Source organism: Pinus tabuliformis, chromosome 6 (genome assembly GCF_031772625.1).
Source record: "Pinus tabuliformis cultivar Carrire ecotype Pingquan chromosome 6, CPIR1, whole genome shotgun sequence".
Taxonomy (NCBI): Eukaryota; Viridiplantae; Streptophyta; class Pinopsida; order Pinales; family Pinaceae; genus Pinus; species Pinus tabuliformis.
The window spans coordinates 412,657,350-412,679,325 of NC_142292.1; positions in this window are offsets into that span (position 1 = coordinate 412,657,350).

Sequence of the window (21,976 nt, forward strand, 5' to 3'; positions counted from 1 at the left end):
GTAATGTGGATTTTTTGTTGTGTTGTGATAGATTGTATGTTTTGTTACTTAGATGATGGGCATAGTTGTGTTGAGCAAGGATTGTTGGCTTGTGACTTATGGAATCAATGTTATGCTACTATCAATGCCTACAAATATGCATAGCATGTAAGAATTTGGTTCTTCCTCCATGAAGGGGATTTCAGTTCCTTATTGAATTTATATTTTGTTAGGATAACTAGATAACAAAAATTCAAACATATTGATATCATATAAATATAAATAGATAACAAAAAGGAAATGTTGGATAATTTAAAAAAAAAATCATAAGTAAACAACTCATCTTTTGGTAAATGGTGATTTAATGTTAAGGATGAGCTAACATGTAAATACCCTGAGATCATAAACACTTCCAACTACAAGAAGTGTACGATTGGATTTAGTAACAACTTTCATACATAACTACACTGAATTATACATAGCCAACAAGTTGTTGGGTCATAAAAAGGGGCGAATGTAAAACATACAAAGTGAATTAACTATCTGATGAATATTAAACTTCAAAAGCTATGAGTTAATATTTTGCTTTAGAACATTATTAACATATACTTATTAAAAAGTCTATACAATGCTATTAAAATATAATCTTTAAAACTTAAATATAATTTTTAAAATTTATATTAACTTAATTACAAAAATAAAATTTTAAATTTATATATGAAAAATTTAAATTTAAAAATAATTGTTCAATACAGCGCATTTAAACAATTAAAATTATTTTTATAAACTAAAACACCAGTTTTAAACCACATTATATGCAAACAATTTTATATCCATCAAATTAAATTACCTTGGTTCTAAAAATAGAGTTCCATAACCCTCGTGTGTTGCAGCCATACTTTTTAAATAACAATAAGGTCTTCACGTTACACTGAAGTTCTGCACTGATCAATTTTAAAATTCAATTAATTATTAACAACCTAACTCTATCTAATAGTCAACTTCGATACTTTAAAGTTAAATTGGCGTCGATAGTAAAGTTTCTTTTTTAATTTCAAGTAACTACAACAGTCAACTGAAGATTATTTACAGTCACCTGAACTCTATCTAAGAGAGAACTAAAGATTATTACAGTTATAGATTGCAATTAAGTCTCGTTGCGAAGAACGATATTTATACTATACGTTACGTGATTCCATTGGAATCGAAAGAGATTGAATGAAGTTAGAAGATACAACCCATTGCCCACCATGCAATTAGAGATTGGATTTGAAGCTCAGCCCCACTATGCAATCCATTGGCCCTTATGCAATGAGAGATTGGAGCTCAGCCCCGCTATGCAATTAGACGATACAATCCATTGCCATGGGTTGTAAGGGCCCTACAATCGATTTGTTGTTGTAGAGACATTAATGAGAGGTTGGATTTGAAGCTCAGCGCACTCAGTCCCATAGTCGGATTCTTCATAACAGAGCTCAATGGAACGCTTTATGGTGAAGCCATGATGAGCTTGGCTGTGAAGAATCCGAATGTCGCAGTGAGGACGCAGATGAAGCACAAACTGCATGGAGTGGGTTCGCATTACCTGAACGAGGAGGAGAAAACCCAACTTCAGCAACTACTAAATGTTGATAAAGGTGGGAATGGCACGAAAGAGATGAACAGTCAGGACTAGGTGGCACGCAGCAGAGGTGGAGATAATCTCCAACAGGAGGGATCAGACAGCTCACCCGTGGGAAAAGGCAAAGGCAAAAGGAAGGCACATGGTGGGTAGGTGACGGGGCATGGCAAGAATGGCCAAACAAACGGAGGGGACGCGCGAGCTGAGACATCATTAACGAATGATCTAGAGCCAGCTCTGGAATTCGAGATAATGGACAGGGAAAGGATGACATGTGGCACCAGGAGTAGAGAAAGGCAATGGCAAGAGCAGCCGGATGGAGGTTGGAATAATGAAGCATAAAGTGGAAAGGAAAAGCCACGCCATTTCCCGAGATGGGGAAGCTCGAATGCGTGACGGAAAAATAAACGGCTAAGTGGAGGTCGGGAACTCAACCAGCCAAGTGGCAGTGCTTTCGACATGGCAATGCGTTAATAAGCCCTAGGAAACAGATGGCAGGCTCATTCAGATTTGTAAGAACGATGAAAAAGAATGGAAAGACGCCTGCTCACCTCTACGACCAACCCTCCGCCTCGGCCTTGGCAAGAAAAGGTGGTATGTTTCCTATAGTCCTTGTCCTTCAGACATGCATGCTTGTTTCTTTGTTCTCTTGGTTTGGCTGGATATGCTTTGGCCTTGTGGGCAGACTCCCGGCTGCTACGATGATAAAAGCTCCTCGGGCTCTTTCTGGTTTCTCCTTTCCCAACCCCATGAGGGGAACGCTTTGATTTACGCTAGTCCTTCGTCCTGCTTTAAGATTCAGGCTCTGTGGGAGGTTTTACCGGGCTTCATCGCACTTCTAGAGGGTCCTCGCACCCCTGGTTATTTCTTCTCTTGGGTCTACTCCCGTGATTGGCTCCTCTTCTGCTTTTCCCTTCTACTGGCCAAGGCCGTCAGGTTTCACCGCCTTACTGGTCAGGGGGTTCTCCGGGTTCCTATGAGATGGTGGTGGGTCTTCAACCGTCGTGCCCATAATGGAATTGCTCCAAGGTTCCAAGCGTCCATTGATGTTGAGTTTTCCCTTACAAAGGAACAGACCCCAATTGTGCTCCATCTCTTTCACACTAACCTTTGGTTTTCTGCTGCGACAGGTCGGAATGTTCCCGCTATTCCCAAGCCCTAGACCAGAGGAAAGATGGCTCCAATAAAGACCAATTCCGATAAGAAGAGTGAAGCTACCCTGTCTCTACGTATGCACCAAATCATATTTCCAATATCACAATAGCTACCCTTATGTGCATGCAACATGTGTTTTTCCTAACACAATTACTTTTACTTCAATGCACATAATCTTTTCATGAAACAAGTATGGATTCTTGTTCTTGCACAAACACTATTCATATGTGTCTTTTAAGGAAAGAATCTTTGTCTTTGTTTTCAAGAGATCTCTCATAAAGACATTATTTTCATACATGAAGAATGCACTCTCTTTCTAAAAGAAAACTATATTTGTGTGTATATGAAACATACATTTTCTTCAAGAAAGTTAGAATGATTATCTATGTTCCTGGAAGCACATCATTAGCTATTTCTATCATGCATGCAATGCATAACTATTTCACAAGAACTTCGCTATTAGCTAGTATCCCATTGCGATAAAGCATATATCCCTTTTCAATATAATCCAACTTAACTTCTATTTCTTTTATATGCTTTCTCTTTTCAATAAATGCAATAACTATTTTTTGAATATGTGTTCTCCTTACCCAAAATAGCTATTTCTATGAGCAAAATAAACATATATTCATTCAAATACTAACACAAGCTCCTACATTTTCCAAGATTTGTCATAGATACTTATCTCTTCAGTGGCTCACTCCATGCTTCCATTGCATCCTTCCATCACCTGTCGAAGTTAATACTGGTATCTCTATGACATCCTTGTCGAAAAATATAAAAATGACGTGATTGCCTAAATAAAATTCCAACTTAAGTTCTGTTGGACTGAGAGTCTCGTAAGCTAGGATGTTTCCAGTGCCAGCACTTAGAGGAGCCACATAAATATACTGATAGTTTGTTCAACATGTTGAAAATTTTATAAATCAATAAGTGAACCGTTGGTAGAGTCTTGTCAATCCCTGTTCGATGAAATCGTTCTACTAACTCCTCTGGAGGCTGAAGGTGATGCCAATGGCCTATTGGTCTTGGAAAAATCCAACCCTTCCACCCTTACTAAACCGTGGAAGTCCCCACAGCTTCCATCATCTTCAAAATCTCGATAGTATAACACAGAACTAACTATAGAAAGCCTCTTCTACCTTGTATTGTCTTCAGAATTCAAGGGACCTTCTTCTGTCGCTAGCTTTCTCTGTTTTTAATCACGTTCTAAGACAAATGATAATCTAAAACCAACTAACGAATTTGGATTAATATACATGAACCTTCATGGAACTTAAATTCACCGATGCTGTAAAACTTAGTGTCTACACTTTTCTTCGATACTAGTCATCACATCTCCACGCAGGTGAGCAACGAACAACCCCCATATCACACGTTAAGGATTCTTTTCATGTACTCCCCTCATTCAGTTTCCCAAATATCAAGAATCAGTTTGTAACTGATTCGCATGTTTTTAAATTACTATTACTCAACTGATTAATTTTACACTCATTATTTGAGGGATGTTACAATTCTCTTTCTTGGTATACTTCCTAGACAACCACAACATCTTTTACTATACTTCCTAGATAACAATAACATCTTTAGTTTAAGCTACAATTAAAACTAACATTTTGCATGATAAATTTTAAAACACTCTAGTTCTAAATAAGAGAACTTCGTATTACAGTGAGTAAAGATATTAATGATATGTTGAAACACATGATGGTTGTTGCAATGGTTGAGCCTTTGAAGGTTCGATAAAAAAATATTTACCAAGAGGAGAAGCTACAGGTTAATTTCCCATAAGACTTGGTGTGCAAAAATTATAAAAGGATAGTTCAATTGATGAACAAGAAATCACAAATTCTTAGTTGATGCATTTGAGAGTAATTTTTTCTTGGATTATTTATTTTGATTCAATGTTCATGGTAATTTAGTTATGAAAGGTTAGACCCATCATGGAAATGGTTGGTTATCCCATTATTGAGTTATAGTTATTTCATTGAATATCAAAGATTGAAATAGAGTGCAAAATATGGCTTTGATGAATTAAAGACAATTTTGTGGCTCATTCTCGTGGTTGAAAAATACTTCAAGAGCTATGAAAATTAATAAGGATAAACCTTGGTAAACGAAGTTCAATATTGAGTGAGGTGAGATATACTGAAGTGCACAATCATGCCCTATAAGAGTAAAATAAAGCCACCTCTAGTCCATAATCATTGTAGTGAATATTGGGAATAGAGCCATCTATAGATAGAAAAGATGAACAAAATGTTGTTTGACTACGAGATACTTGGGGGTAATGTTTTTGTATGTGTTTTAAGAGAAGAGGAGGACACTAGTTAAGTGGGCTAAGTAGAGAGAAGGCCACAAAGGATATCATAGAGTCGAGAGGTGATTGAGGCTATGTCTGAGTCTTAGTAAGAGCCATAACTGAGAGAAATGCATATAAATAAGGCATCTATAGATATAGTATGAAAATCATATGAAATAGTTACCTGTAGGTTCACCATGTTGGGGCCTACACATAAGAATGTTAGGTCTTCCATCTAAGTGGGTGTTTGAAGAATAGCTTGGGTGTTAGTGCCTCTAGAAACTAGGTGCGTGAAAAATAAAGTACTTGGTATGTCTTGTAAGCTAATCAAATATTTATAAAAGAGGGCGTTGGTGTCTCTTTCTCATTGGTGCTAGTAAAACTAATAGGGACTAGTTGGGGCCAACAAAACACGTTATGGATATGGTTCTTCCTAGGAGTGGGTTCCTACAAAATAATTAATGTAAAAAAATTGATGGGCAATTGGGATATGAGGTAAAGTCAGAAGAATTGTTGACTTATAGGAAGAGGTTATATGTGGCTAACATAATTTTCTTAAAAAAATAATTTTGTATGAATATCATAAGTGTCCTTATGCAGGGCACCACTTATAGACGAAAATGATTTTTTCCCTTAGAAAGGAATTTTTCTGGCCTCGTATGAAGAAGGAGGTAGGAGAATAGTTATCCCATTTTTTGGAATGCTAACAAGTAAAAGCGGGGCACTAGCATCTAGCAGGACTACTCCACCCACTACCTATTGCTAGATGGAAATGGGAAACCATATCCATCTATTTCATTACCATACTACCTATGTCTAAAATAAAAAATGAGTTTGTCATGGTGGTAGTGGACAAATTGAGTAAAGCTTCTCATTTCATACCAATTGAGACTCTACTCAACTTATAAAGTGGTACAAATTGCTAACATTTTATGCAAGAAACTTTTAAATTAAATGGAATACCCAAGATGATCATTTCTGACCATGATGTGAAATTTACATCATCCTTATGACATTCTTATGACATGCATAACTAACTAGGTTAGCTTAATTAGATGCAAGTGTTAATGCATGCATGGTAATATAACCTAATCCACTAATCATACACTTAGAATATTATTCTATGAGCATAAACATTTACCGAGCTATAACACAATACTAGAGATACCCTCTCATTATAGACATACTAGGTACCTTCCTCAACTTGATGATATTCAAGTTATATTCAGTGAATATCTTACAAACCAATATAAGTCTATTTAACAAGAAAACTTAGTACAATTAGTTCCATTTATACTTACATACAACATCTAACATGAGTAGGAGGCTCCTTGGTCCAAGTATTAATAATAGTATATTATGTTTCCACTATTAACTCTGCACTTGAATTTAAAAGGAGTCACATGCATAAACTACAATCATTCTCCTAAAAATCATTATCCTAGATAAATATACTAATGTATAATTGGTACATGTAAGTCATTCCCGTGCTTACAGATAACACCACATTTACAAATATGAGGTAAACAATTTAACAATTTAAAAGGGTTAGAAGTAACCATACAACATTTTTCATTAGTAACTAAACGGAATGGTGGAGAACATATGTAAAGCTACTATAATTTAAAACTAATTTCCTTTATACATGAAACATATCAATTCATTATCATAGGCATTCGTTGCTACCGGGTTTATTGAAATAAATAAGAGGTAAAATCAGAGGATCGATTTAATAGATTATGAGCCACAATTAGGAAATTTTTGATCTAGCAAAAGGTGAATAAGAAATTTGAATTTCACATCCATGAAATTTCAAATACCCAGGGAATCAACTGGTTCAGGTTTAAATGAAGTAAATATTCATGCCATATTTACATTCACTCCTTGTCGAATATTGTAAGCCAACCAAAAATGGATCTTTCCTCCACCCTTCCTTCAATAGCGCATCGTTGGCCTCTGGCCTCATTTCTTCATCTAGACATGATGAACCCTCCACTTGGAGGACAGTGGAAGCCAATGTCTCCCTTGCCAAGAACATGCATGATGGTGGAAGCAACAATAATAACTAAAAACATCGCTACTCTTGAACCCTATACTCTTCATTTTTTATTAATGAATTTGAAATTTGGCTATAAGAAGTGGAGGAACCACGCAAAGGAAAAAGGAGAAGGATGCATGATTGAGCTTGCAGTGAATCATCTTTATAGAGAGGGTGTTTCTTTTACAATATCCTTTTTCTCAATTTGGTTATTGGCCTGACTTAGAAATCTTGTAGCTTATCCACTCTTTCCTCCTTAAATAACAATAAAAGCCACCGCCCATGTTGGCAAGGTTTATATGTCATAGCGGTCTGATAAGGATTATAGACATGTCTTACTCCATTAATCTAGATCCTCATCCTATCCATATCTTTATTTAGAATAACACAATGTTATGTGATAGCTTTTATCAAGATGTCCGTAGATGACATTTCTAGATCCGTAAACCGGAAAGTTGACTTTTAACGGTGCTATTGCTTTGATGCATTCCTTAAGCTTACAACCGCGGTTTTCTATGAAAAAATATATGAAAACTTTCCCATGCCTTCATATCTTCAATAACATAAGCATACATGCAACTTTTTTATTTTTTATAACAGTGTATTTGGGATTTCTCTCCTTTCTAATATTTGGATGGTGCTATTGCCTTACCCGTCAGCCATCATTCCATTTGTGAAAACTTATAATTGAAATAATCACTGCTTTCTCGACTTTCACTACTTTTCTCATGCCTACTCGGGACAATTATCAACGCCCCAGGCAGCAGGTCACAAGGGATGAGCCCGATATGACGAACCATGTGGATTTTCCTTGTAGTAGTTTAATAGGCCAGATTGTAAACTAAGAGTTCGAGTGCCTCACCCCCTTCTCAATTTACATCTCTACCCCTCTTATACTATGATTGATATCAAAGTCGTCGATCTCTCCTAGATCTGCCTGTGGGCTTGTCGTAATTTGGATTCAAAAGAAAACTGGTTCTCCATTAATGGAGACTCCCCATATCCAATACACATTTTATGTGCACTTGGATTATATTTTTACACTCTTTTTTTTATTACACAAAACTGGCTCGTTATCGACTTATTAAAAGTCAAGATGATCCATGCACGAGGAATTGTTTCTCCTGATATTTAAACTAAGTACCAAATCAGTCCAATATCATGGCAATTTTTACCTTCGAGCTCTAAGACTAGCACATGAAAAAGTATTGCAGGAGGTCATAATTTGGGGTTCGAAACACCAAAAGTCCTAAGTTCTTCAACAACATAGTACGAGGAAGGGGGCTAGAGGGATAAATACGGCATCGAAATCATACCAATTTTTATACATGTAAGAGAAACTTTATTCAACAAACTAGTTCCGCCGATCCTTTTTATTATTGACCGATTGTGGTAGAACGTACTTTAGATTTAGTACATGAATATTGGAGCCTTACTAGACCAGTTTCTTCACTTCAAATGATGAAAGAATGATAACATCATTAAATCCTCATTGGATAAGGACTACTGTTCTATTTATCCATAAAACCCATCGGTATTTATGTGATTTTATATCATCATAATATTTTATATGGAGTGGATTTGAATGTCAATGCTTCCACACTTCCATCATGCATAAGTCACTATGCGCACTTATACCATAATTTAATCAATTTGAGATCCTTATTTTATAAGGACCATATAATAATATGTTATATACATAGTGAATTATATATTTTATCGGCCCCTCAGTAACCAGGTTAGGATTTGAATTCATTCACTAAGAATCAATATTTATTCGCAAAGAATCCTAATTTCCCTTTATAAACTTTTTGGGTTATTTCTGTTATTAAAAACAGTCTGGACACAAAAATTTTGTAGAGGTGGATTGGTTCATAAGCCTAAGTGTTTGAAACTATGCTCTGATACCATTTGTAATGAACCTCTTGATCCCACCTAGGAATTTAACCTCTAGGACCCATAAATTTAAAATTTTGGGTTCATTCGTAGTTAGAGTGTTACCCCTCCTTCCATATCTTTTATTAAAAAAATTACTTAAGCCATATTACTACTTGGCCATAGTACAAATTTAATTGTTTTATTGGTTCTCTTATATGGAACCTTAGATTCATTAACATGTGTGATGATAGGCACCCTATAAAAATATATGGGTAAATCTCTACCAACACTAGTGGACACTAATTTCATGATCTTTGCAGTAACCATACTTTCATTCCCACGCATACTAGTTACACATGCAACACAGATACTTAATGCACTAGTCATCAAATGGGAGACAATATTTCCTCAATTGGTGAGTACGCATAAGCAAATATCACTTTTAGAGCATTATGAGCATACCATATGTCAATAGTGTATGTAATATGATAAATTAGGGAATCCATAGTGATTTCACATAATCTCAGCATAAACCATGTTAGTATGTATATAATTCCTGCCATGCTTCCACTTCTAACTCTATTCTTAGATTTAACAAAGGTCATATGTATAATACTTCCATCACTTTCATAATAGCACATGTAATCTAATTATGTGGAATGTCCTACTCTGCATGGGTATTTAACTGTCAATCCATTTGATGTACTTCTACAGATAACTTCACACTAGAAAGCCACATGCAAGTCGATCATGAGAAATCTAACGATGTGACACCAGTATCAAAATCTAATTACCCTAATTCCCTATTTCTCATATAACTTAAAGGTCTCATATGTAAGGCACCAATCATTTCCATACAGATAACACCTCATCTATACAACTGAGCTATATAGTTTAACCATTTCAACAGTAGGAAATAAATATAGAGATAAGAAATCAACCATTAGCATATGAGAGCTAAATAATTTAACTTCATAACAAGTAAGGATTTATATAGATACCATACCATGCAAGTGAATCTCATAGAAAAATTGGAACCATAATAGAGAGAGAGAGAGAGAGTAAGAGTCATCATACTAACCTTCCACGCATTTGACACCAACTATCCAGTCATGAATCACATCTTATTCCCCCCCCAGCTGAAGATCTTGCTAAGGTTTAGCTGTCCTCAATTGATCAATGCACTGGGTATTTAACACCCTCTTTCATGATTTAGTTACCATTAGCAACATCCCGCTTTATGGATTTTTCCATTTTCCTAGGTATTTTCCGACAAGTCTCGTCTTTATTTCACACCACTCTTTTCCACATAAAATCTTGCATTTCTTTCTCGCAAATATTTTATGTCTGATGGATCTTTATCTCCAATCCATCAAATGGATATCCAATCCATCCAATATTATATAGAATCACATCTAGAATATTATCTTGAAAGATTCATCCCTATCCCATTCCTCATGGGATTTAGCAAGCATCTCCTCTCACTTGGTGCTCCACCCTCTAAGTGATTTATTTTATTATTTTATTTAATAACACATTTCCTTTTCATATTACATATCACCTAGATTTCCTTAGCTTAGGTTTACAAGATTTGAAACACAAGGGAGGATATCACATGTAGATTTAACTTAGCTTAGGTTTACAATAATTTAGTACACAAGCGAGGGGTGTTACAAGTAGCATACACATATTTTTATGCAGAAACCCATAATGGAATAAATCACATTTGTTAGTATGTAGATCAAATCTCACCACTTGGATTGCATCAAGTTTTTAGTAAGCACTCTAGGAAGTGTGACCTCCATAATGTGCTTTGTTAGCCCCAACTGGTAGGAAGCATCAAATCCATATTATTTTTACTTCCACCAATGAGAAAGAAGTGCCAAATTCCTCTTTGATGGATATCTGGTTAGCTTACAATAAGTACCAACCACTTGATTTTGCAAGAACCCACTTGCTAGAGGAAACAACCTACAAGCTATTCTTTATAAACCAACATAGATGGAATCTTGGACATTCCAATTTGTAGGCCCCAAACTAAATATTTCATATGAATTTGATACTATATTTATAGGTGTCATATTTATATGCATTTCTACCAGCTATAGCTCTTACTCATTCTGATACATAGCCTCAATCAGCTCTTAACGTTATGATCTCCTTAGTAGCCTTTTTCTCTACTCAACTGACTTAGCTCTTGTCTTTCTTTTCTCTTAAAAAACATAGAAAAACATTACTCAAATTGTACCTCAGATTCCAACAACATTGGCTCTATTCAGAGTCTTTAGTATAATGAACAAGGATTATAGGTTGGTTTATTTTACTTTTGTGGGGCATGAGTGTGCACTTCAGTATCACTCACCTTGCTAAAACATAGGCTTCATTGACCACCTACACAACTTGGGAGGATCCTCATTAATTGTCACATAGCCCAAGAAGTATATTTTAACGACTGCAATTAGCTACAAAATTGTCTTTAATTCATCAAAGCCATATTTTTCACTTCATTTAAATCGATGATCTTCCATGAGAGAGATGTCACTCAATAATGGGATCACCATCCATTTCCATGACATGCCTCATCTTTCACAGTTTATGCATTTGAATTACCAGAAAAACTAAATCACATTTAATACTCTTAGAAATGATTCCTTTCAAATGTACCAAGACTCAATGAGATAGCTCTAACTCAATAATGGGATCACCAATCATTTCCATGACACATATGATCTTTCATAGTCTCTCCAGCAGAATTACCATCAACATTGAATCACATTTAATACTCCTAGAAAGGATTCCTCTCGAATGTTCCAAGACTCCATCATTTCCTATTCATCAATTGATCTATCCTTTTGTAGTTGTTGAACACCAAACACTATGGGAAATTACCCTATAACTTCTCCTCTTGGTAAATATTACTTTTGACTAGGCTCAACCATTGCAACAATGATCAAGTGTTTGTTCAACATATCATTTATATTGGTTACAATGCGCGAACGAAAAGTTATCTTATCCTCGAGTGTTTTAAAATTTATGGTGCAAAACTACAGAATTAACTCTAGCTTAACGTGAAGATCTTAATGTTACCAACGAAGTATATGTACAAAAAAATTATGGAAATCATGTTTTGAAACTAAGGTAATTTAAATTGATGGATATAGAATTATTTTCACATAATCCTTGTTCTAGGCACAACATTATTTTTCAATGACTTGGTTGGTTTACCAAGTCACAAAAAATGTAAGTCTATCTATAAGGGCATAACAACTAGGGAGTGCAAACGTGTGACAGGGAATGCAAAGAAGTGTGAACACATGATAGACGGACACAAGGCATGGTAGGCATTCCATTACATGCCAAGTGCTAAGGCATGGAAATTTTTTCTAGGTGCTAGGGTGTGGTGCCAATGCACTATAGGGAGTGTTAGGGAATGGTAGGAAACACAAGGGAGCACTAGTTTCAATTGCATGGAAATGAATGAATAAGAGTGTGTGATAAGGATTGTTAGCAAGGTCCAAGTGTGGTAAGGAGGGAGTGATAAGGTATGCTAGGTAATGCTAAAGCATGCTTGAGTGCTAGGGAATCATGCCAAGATGTACCAAGTGCCAAAGTGTGCCAATGAATGCTAAGGAGTGTTAGTGAGTATTAGGGAAATACAAAGGAGAACTAGGTCAAAATGCATGGAATGAATGAATAAGAGTGTGTGATAGAGAGTGTGAGTGAGTTCTAGGTGTGTTAAGGAGGGAGTGACAAAGTATGTTAGGCAATGCTAATGCATGCTAGTGTGGCAAGACAACATGAATCCAAGATGTGCCACGGTGTGCCAATGCGTGCTTGGAAGTTTAAAAAGTGCCTGGGAAACATAAGGGAGAACTAGGTCAACATAATGTATGGAAATGAATGAATAAGATCTTGTGACAGAAAGTGTTAATGAGTCCCAGGTGTGCTAAGGAGGGAGAGACAATATATTCGAGGTAGTTCTAAGGCATGCTAAAGGCCAGGGAGACATGCCAAGATGTGCTAGGTGATAGGGTGTGCCAATGTATGCTAGGGATTGTTAGGGAGTTCCATGGAAACACAAGGGAGCACTAGTTTAAAATGCATGGAAATGAATGAATAAGAGTGTGTCACAGGGAGTGTCAGTGAGTTCTAGGTGTATGAAGGATGGAGTGACTCTTTCAATTATGGTGAAGGCCAAACTGGTGACATAACTATCGATCTTGGTGTACCAAGCACGAGGTGCTTATTTGAGATCATACAATTCTCACTTGAGTCTGCACACATGAGACTCTTGATCAAATGTCTCAAAAACCTTTGTGTTAATCTATGTAAACCACCTCCTTAATAACCCCACTAAGAAATGTTGTTTTTACACCCATATGGTGGATATTATACCCCATCTATGTAGCCAGAGCAAGAATTGATCTAATGGATGAGTACCTTGCTACAAGAGAAAAGGTCTCCTCATAGTCATTTCCCTTAACTTGAGAGTACCCCTTGGCCACAAATATGGCCTTATACTTCTCTATGCTTTCGTCTATTTCCTGCTTCAACTTGAAGTTGCATCTGAAAACCCACTATTGATTTATATGTTGGTATTGGGACCTTGTCCCAAACACTATTCTTTGCAATGGATTCATATTCCTCCGCCATTGCATCAACCCATACAAGTTGCTTTTTTTCTTCCTCAAAATATGATAGCTCAGTCTCTAGAAGCTCATTCATAAGAGCCATGTAGCCAGTGTACCTCTCACATGCCCTCCTTTTCTTATGCAAATTTGATGGATATCCCACATTCTCCCTTGCATCCTGTACAAGTCTATCAACTTCTTTAGTTCGTTTTCTACCTTCTCTTGATATTTTTTCTTGAGTGAATGTCTCCACTCTTTGATCCTCAATTTGTGGCTACTCTACAACTTCCTAAGGTTCCTCCGTTGGAGTTAAAAGCTCATCATTTGGTGGGATCTAAAGCTCCCTCTCAAGAGAGCACCACATAGCTTTCTCCTCATCAAAATTTACATCCCTTCGCACAACTATCATTTTGAGTGATGGAAAGTACACATGGTAGTTGTGGGGATTTTCTGTGTAACCCACGAATACCCCCAATTCTATGGTCTACTGAAGCTTATTCCTTTGTTCTTTGGAGACATGGCAATAAATAGAGGCTCCAAAAATCTTGAAGTGCGACACATCCAACTTTCTTCCCAAGAAAGCCTCCTCTAATGTAATCATGCCAAGAATCCGATGAGGACTTCGGTTCTACAAACAAAATGTTGTTTCCATGCCTCAACCCACAAATGCATAGGTAGGCCTTAGACATGCAACATCACCCTCATTGCTCGCAAAATGCTATGATTTTTTCTCTCAACCACCCCATTTTGATGTGGGTTGTGAGGTGTTGTCAACTCTCATCAAATGTCTTCTTTCACACATAAATCTTTAAATTCATTAGACACATACCCACCTCCATTATTGCTCCTAAGTAGCTTCACCTTCTTGTTGGTTTCTTTCTCAACTAGTGCCTTGAACTCTACAAATTTGGAGAACATCTCATCTTTCTTCTGCATGAAGAGATCCAACATTTATGTGAGAAGTCATCTATAAAAAGGACAAAATATTTTTGTCTAGCAGTGGAGGCTGTCGATCAAGGTCCATAGACATTAGAGTGGATCCTTGCTTGGACTACACACACTTCATTGTCTCGATCATGGAATGTGGATTTTATGTACTTCCCCTAGGAAGGCTAGTGGCTATTTTTTGTATAATATTCAAGGTGACATGATGCAAATGGCCAAGTCTTATGTGCTAAAGTTCACCTACATCGCGGCCCTGCACTTTCTCTTCCTTAGTTCTTAATGTATCACAATCATGCACATTTAACTTATACGTATTCTTCACACAAACCCTGATCTTCTTCACCTGTCCTGTGGTTATGTGTCTCATGAATACATTTCATTTGTTAAAGATCACATCATAACCACAGTCTTCCAAAACTCCAACAGAGATGAGATTTTTCTTTAGGCCTAGAACAAAGATGACATCCTTGAGGCTGAGAGGGTAGCCTGAATCCCTCTTAAAGGTGATTGCACCAATACTGGTCATGGTGTACCTTCCATCATCCCCTAGATTGATGTGCATATGGAGATCTTTATCCTCCAGGTCACTGAAAAAATCTCTACCTTCTGTCATGTGGAAAAATGCACCTGAGTCCAAGTACCACATGCTCCCCATCATTGTGTTGGACATGCATGCGATAAGGGTAAAGTCAAGGTCAAAGTGTGAAGCCGAGGCTTCACTTGTTTCTCCTCGTAAGATCATCTTTCTTGCCTTTTTTATGGGCACTTTGTGGCATAGTGTCTGTATTCATGACAATGGAAGAATTTATTTTTTGACAAATATTTCTTCTTTCCCCCTTAGCTGTATTTTGGTTTGGTTTGAGATTTCTTACCTCTTCCCTTCTTTCCATTTCCAACTAGAGCAAATTTTTATTCATCCTTTCCCTTGGATGAGGTCCCATCTCTGGTACTCTTCCTTGTTTCCTCCTGTGCCAAATTGTACCGTAAGTTTTTCCAATTTGGTAGTTTCTCCCTCCCATTCACTTAATCTTGATATTTATGCCAACTCTTTGGAAGGCCCATAAGGGCTATGGTTACCAAGTCATCCTTTAAAACAATAATACAAACTCATGCAAGCTCATCACAAACCTGTGCAAACCTCCTCAGATGTTGCAGGATAAAGTCATTCTTCTACATCTTGATATTTAAAAGTTTATCCTTGAGCACCAAATTTTTGTGGTCACTACTATTCTAGAATAGATTTTTCAGTGCCTTCCACATTGCATAAGGATTTTATTTCCCATGGATATTGTTGACAATGTGGTCTCGTACTCCCTCCAATATTATTCTCCACACCTTGGCTACATATTTCTTCCATTGATAAAGGTTTTGGCATCAGATTCTACTGGCTTTGTAACATCTCTCTTGATGTATTCTAGCAACCCATTTTCATTGAATACCTCCTCCATGTGATCCTTCCATTCAATGAAATTAAGGTTGCCTTCCAAGGCACACTCTAGCCTCATCCCGTTGAAGGTCATCTTCTGAACTCTTAAGAGATCTTGCTACACTGAACTGTAAATTCAAACCTCCTCAGAAACAAGTTTGAAATTCCTGCTCTAATGTGAATCATGCTATGATACAATGTAGAAATTATGGTATAGATTTGCAACTGCTCATGAAGTTTTTCCAAAATCACAATACACAAACCTACTCTACTGCTCTACGGAAGTTAATTCACAATTTAGAACAAAAAATTTAGGCATGCAATAAGAAATAAAACACATGCACACAATAATTTTCCTGGGGAAAGAAATCTGCTAAAAACTCTAATGACTTCTTGCATCAATCTAATGAATATAGATGTATTACAATTGCTTTACTCAACTATGCACAAAATGTAAGTGAATAACCTATTTTTCTTCTCACTAAGAAGCTAAAACCCAAACGTCATCAATTCTTGTCTCTACTTGAGCCCCTGTTTCCTTGGGCAATTCGTTGAGAAATTAGGCCCTTATTATTTAGGAATTTTTCCAAAATGGATTGCGCAATTCCTAAGGTTGATCATGTGACTGCATGCAACACCTGTACATTGAAGACTACTCTACAACTAATGTTAAGCTTCCTTAGAATCTCCACCATAGTTGGGGAACTCGAATTATTTTCTTGCACTAGCTATTTTTGGCTGATTGATCAAATAACCAGATGATCACTGCATTTGACTGAAGTCCCACTGCACAACTGGCCTTCCACTTGTTCCTTTAATAGTTAGAACTAGTTTAACTAAAACCAACTTGAGATAATTGACTTTGATTGCTACAAGTTAGCAATCACACATGCTTAACTGAACTCTAACTCCTCAAACTCGAATTTATTGAGTAAAATGGGTGACATAAGCCATGTCATACAAGTTAATTGCATCCAAGTTGTTTGCTGACGTGGAAATTCAAATTTTCTCAATTTAATCAAGGCAAAATCAAATTGAGAATTTCTTGTTTCATTTTCAACAATCCTTCGGGTGAATTTAATCTATGTTGCAAATCCAACACAACAATGTGCTAATAAAACCAACCAATAGATATAAGTAGCATTCAAAATAAATAAAATAGTAAAAAAAAAAACCATATTAAAACACAATCGATGGGGACCCCGAAAAGTACTCCAACTATGTTACCACCTATCCAAGTTCTCGAAATTGCCTCCATCTCTCCTCTCATGATGCACAACCCATTGTTGGCCTCCATCACTCTACTTCCCAAAGAACCTGTCAATAGCGTAAAAACAAACCCTTAATCCTTTACCTTTTTTACTAGTGCCTCATATTGAAAATTTTAAGACAAAAGATTCATTTTGTCTTAAAATTCCCCTCCATGTAGCAGTGTTGAATGCAACGACATACAAGTTGTCTCTAATCGTATCGATAGAGATCAAAGGGACAAAAGAGTAATTAATGTGTGGGAAATGTTGCCACGGAAAGCTTTCACGTTCTTCACAGTCGACTATCCCCACAAAATGAAGAGCCCAACAAGTCATTGTCTTTATATAAGATAACATGAATGGAAAGTGAAATAGCAACGTTGGTATATGCACAATACATGTAGAATTTTGTAGAATTTTTTTACAAATCAGCTAGCTTCGATACCATGTAGAACTTTTTCTACTTATCAGCTAGCTTTGATACCATGTAGAAATTTCCCACCTGTAGATCAACTTGGTAATGCAATGTACTAAAGAAAAAAACCTGATATACTTCTACAAACAATTTAGGGGAAGCTTAATCAACCATGAGCAACATTAATAAGAACACATATAACTGATAAGAAGGAATCAATCACACATAACATAGAAGAAATAACCCAGGGAAAGCCTCAGCCTAAAACCCCAACTTTGTATTATCATACATAGGACACAAAGCCTTATCTCTCACATAGCTAGCCAGCTCTTAGTACAATCCTCACAGACGAAGGTGGAAATACATCAGGATTACACAAAGCCTTAGCTCTCACAGCTAGCCAACTCTTAGTGAAATCTTCTTGGATGCTCACAAGCAATCAAGACTTCTACTAAGCCTTCTCCTCTACCCTCCAAGCCTCCTATTTCCTTGCACAGTTTCTCCTAGGTGATCCTTCTATTACCAACTGTAACACTGATCTCTCACACTGATCTCACACCTTGTAAAACTGCACAATCCTCAAGGAACATTAAATCCTCATTGTGGATGAGCTTCCTTTATAAATATTCATCCAACTGATAGTACACTATCCCTTTTCTGATCTCAACTAGGTCTTTGTCTGAAATGACATGCATGAGTTATTTAAGCTATAATATTCAGTTATTTGAAAATACTAGTTGTTACATGCATGCAAGCATTAACAAACTGAATCTCATTAATTTAACAACTTGTTAAATTAATCTAACTGGACTTGACTCAATCAACTGAGCTAACTAATTACAACTCATAATTACAACTCATCCTTATCTCTTTAACTGATGGATAGATTCACCAACTAATAGATAAACTATTGCATGTCCTCACATAGACTTCAATTTTGTTTTTCCTTAACTAATTAACTCATGGAGATTAATTAATTAATATTTTAAACTGATGTTAAGACCAAATTCGTTTTTACTTCCTATTGATAGACCAGGGACTGCTATAAATAGGAAGGGACCCAGAAGGGCTATTTTTAGAAATTTCTATTTTTAGTAGTTTCACCTCTCACCCAAGGTGGCCAATGACCTCACTGGCCAAACTTTTATTTTTAGACATGATATTTTTAGCAGGTCTATTTTTAGCACATTCTAAATTTAACATTTCTTGTTGCACATTTTTCAACACTCCCTCTTAACTAGAAATTCTTCCTCTTGAACCTGATCTTGTAACTCTAGAATGTTTTGCATGCAACACATCTACCCGGTCCACTTGCTCCAACAACACATGGAATAAAAACACTCCCAACTGACCACTTTGTTGGGCTAGGAACATACTCTGATATTAAAGCTCTACCTGCTACTGACAAGTGCTCCCTCTCTGACATCTGCACTACTGCAACATCTCCAAGCATCTTGCACCATTGCATAACTCTCAATGCCACCTAGCACTGTTCAAAGCACTTGTGCCTCTCGCATTGCTGCAGCCTACTAGCTATGCGTTGTCTTGGGATTCCCTGCACTATCGCTCTTTCTTCCGCTCCATCCACATCTGTCTCTACTCAACCAGTCAGTTCCTGCTACTCCACATTGGGGCTCATGTAGCAAGGTCTCATCCAAGAGGTTGGGTACCTCAAGGATCTTGCCCCTCCTCCTTGGGATAATCACTCTACATTGACCCACCTCCTACTTGGAGGTATGGATATAGGCGATTTCTCTGATGACCTGGCTTGCAGTTTCCTCCTACTGTAGGTCTCTACATGAGTATATATATCTACTCAATCTCCACTTAGCTTCCCCTGTTGTGGTTGCTTCACAACCTCCTGATGCTGCTCTAGCAATCGTGGCTCCTCCACAATCATCTGAGAGTTCTTCTCGCTCCGCATATTGAGAGATAATTTAATCTCCCTTTCAACCACCAAGTATCTAACCTTTACGTTGCTCCTCAAGGTTTTGCATGCATCTTGTACCTCAAGTGCATACAGGTTCTTGGGTAGCATACCATTCTATTTCCACTTTCTCACCGTCATGAAATTTTCTAAAAAAAGAGTTGATTCTAAATCAGCGATATCTCCCTCATTCGAACTCCGATTCAACCGATTTTTCTTTTATGATTTTGGGTATTTTTCCACAAGGAATCCAAATATGTTATTTTTTTCTGAAAATTTTGTACAAAAATTTTCAAATATTCTCTGCAAAATCTAGGCCCAAAACTCAAAACTTTGAAATATCGTCTCAGTATAATGTTCTCTCCTTGATCACCTGTGCTCTGATACCATGTAGAATTTTGTAGAATTTTTTTGCAAATCAGCTAGCTCTGATACCATGTAGAACTTTTTCTACTTATCAGCTAGCTTTGATACCATGTAGAAATTTCCCAGCTGTAGATCAACCTGGTAATGAAATTTACTAAAGCAAAACACTTGATCTACTTCTACAAACAATTTAGCGGAAGCTTAATCAACCATGAGAAACATCAATAAGAACACATATAACTGATAAGAAGGTATCAATCACACATAACACATAAGAAATAACCCGAGGAAAGCCTCATGCTAAAACCCCAACTTTGGATTATCATACATAGGATTTAAACAAAGCCTTAGCTTTCACACAGCTAGCCAGTTCTTAATACAATCCTCATAGATGAAGGTGGAAATACATCAGGATTACACAAAGCCTTAGCTCTCACAACTAGCAAGCTCTCAGTGCAATCCTCTTGGATGCTCACAGGCAATCAACACTTCTGCTGAGCCTTCTCCTCTACCATCCAAGCCTCCTATTTCCTTGCGTAGTTTCTCCTGGGTGATCCTCCTGTTACTAATTGTAACACTGATCTCTCACACTCATCTCACACCCTGTAAAACTACACAATCCTCAACGAACCTTAAATCTTCATCATGGATGAGCTTCCATTATAGGAAAAATATTCATCCAACTAATATTACATTGTTCCTTCTCTGATCTCAACTGGGTCTTTGTCTGAACTGACATGCATGAGTTATTTAAGCTATAATATTCAGTTATATGAAAATACCAGTTGTTAGATGCATGCAAGCATTAACAAACTGAATCTCATTAATTTAACAACTTGTTAAATTAATATAAGTGGATTGAATCAGTTAACTGAGCCAACTAATTACAACTCATAATTACAACTCATCCTTATCTCTTTAACTGATGGATAAATTCAACAATTAATAGATAAACTATTGCATGTCCTCACATAGACTTCAAGTTTGTTTTTCCTTAACTAATTAACTCATGGAGATTAATTAATTAATATTTTAAACTATTGTTAAGACCAAATTCGTTTTTACTTCCTATTGATAGACTAGGGACTGCTATAAATAAGAAGGGACCCATAAATTCTATTTTTAGAACTTTCTATTTTTAGCAGTTTCATCTATCACCCTAGGTGGCCAATGACCTCATTGGCCAAACTACTATTTTTTGACATGCTATTTTTAGCAGGTCTATTTTTAGCACATTCATAATTTAACATTTCTTTTTGCACATTTTTCAACAATACAGTAGTAGCCTACAAGCTGGCAGACTTAGGGTGCACTGCGAGAGTCAATTTCGTAGTTGTTAGATAATATTTTCTTAAATTGATATGTTTTTGTCTTAATTGTTAATTGTCTTAAATGGGTTTCATCTTAAGTGACCATTGTCTTAAATATAAAGTTGTCTTAAAATATTTTTGTCTCAAAGGTTTTTGTCTTAAATATAAAGTTTTGTCTTAAAGTAATTTTGTCTTAAACTGTTTTTGTCTTAAATATAAAGTTTTGTCTTAAAATATTCTTGTCTTAAACTATTTTTGCCTTAAAATATTTTTGACTTAGACTATTTTTGTATTAAATATAAAGTTTTTCCTTAAATTCTTTTTGCCTTAAATTCTTTTTGTCTTAAATTTAATATTGTATCTTAAAATATATTTGTCTTAAGTTGTTTTTGTATTAAATATAAAGTTTTGTCTTAAAATAATTTCGTCTTAAACTTTTTTTGTCTTAAATTTTATATTTAAGACAATTGAATTGATATTAAATTTTAATGTAAAATATTTAAAATAAAAAGTGACTTTTTAAGGCAAAAGGTTTCTTTTGTCTCAAAAAATTTTCTTAAAAGTGCCCTTGGTGTAGTAGTGTAACATGCCCCTCTCCTTCAAAAAGTGTTGTCCTCAATGCTTGAGTAGTTGTTGATGCTTCTGTATAAAATTATTTTCCTCCCATGTGGAATCTTCAACAGGTAAGTTCTTCCACTTGATGAGATACTATGAAATTTATCGATTGCATAGT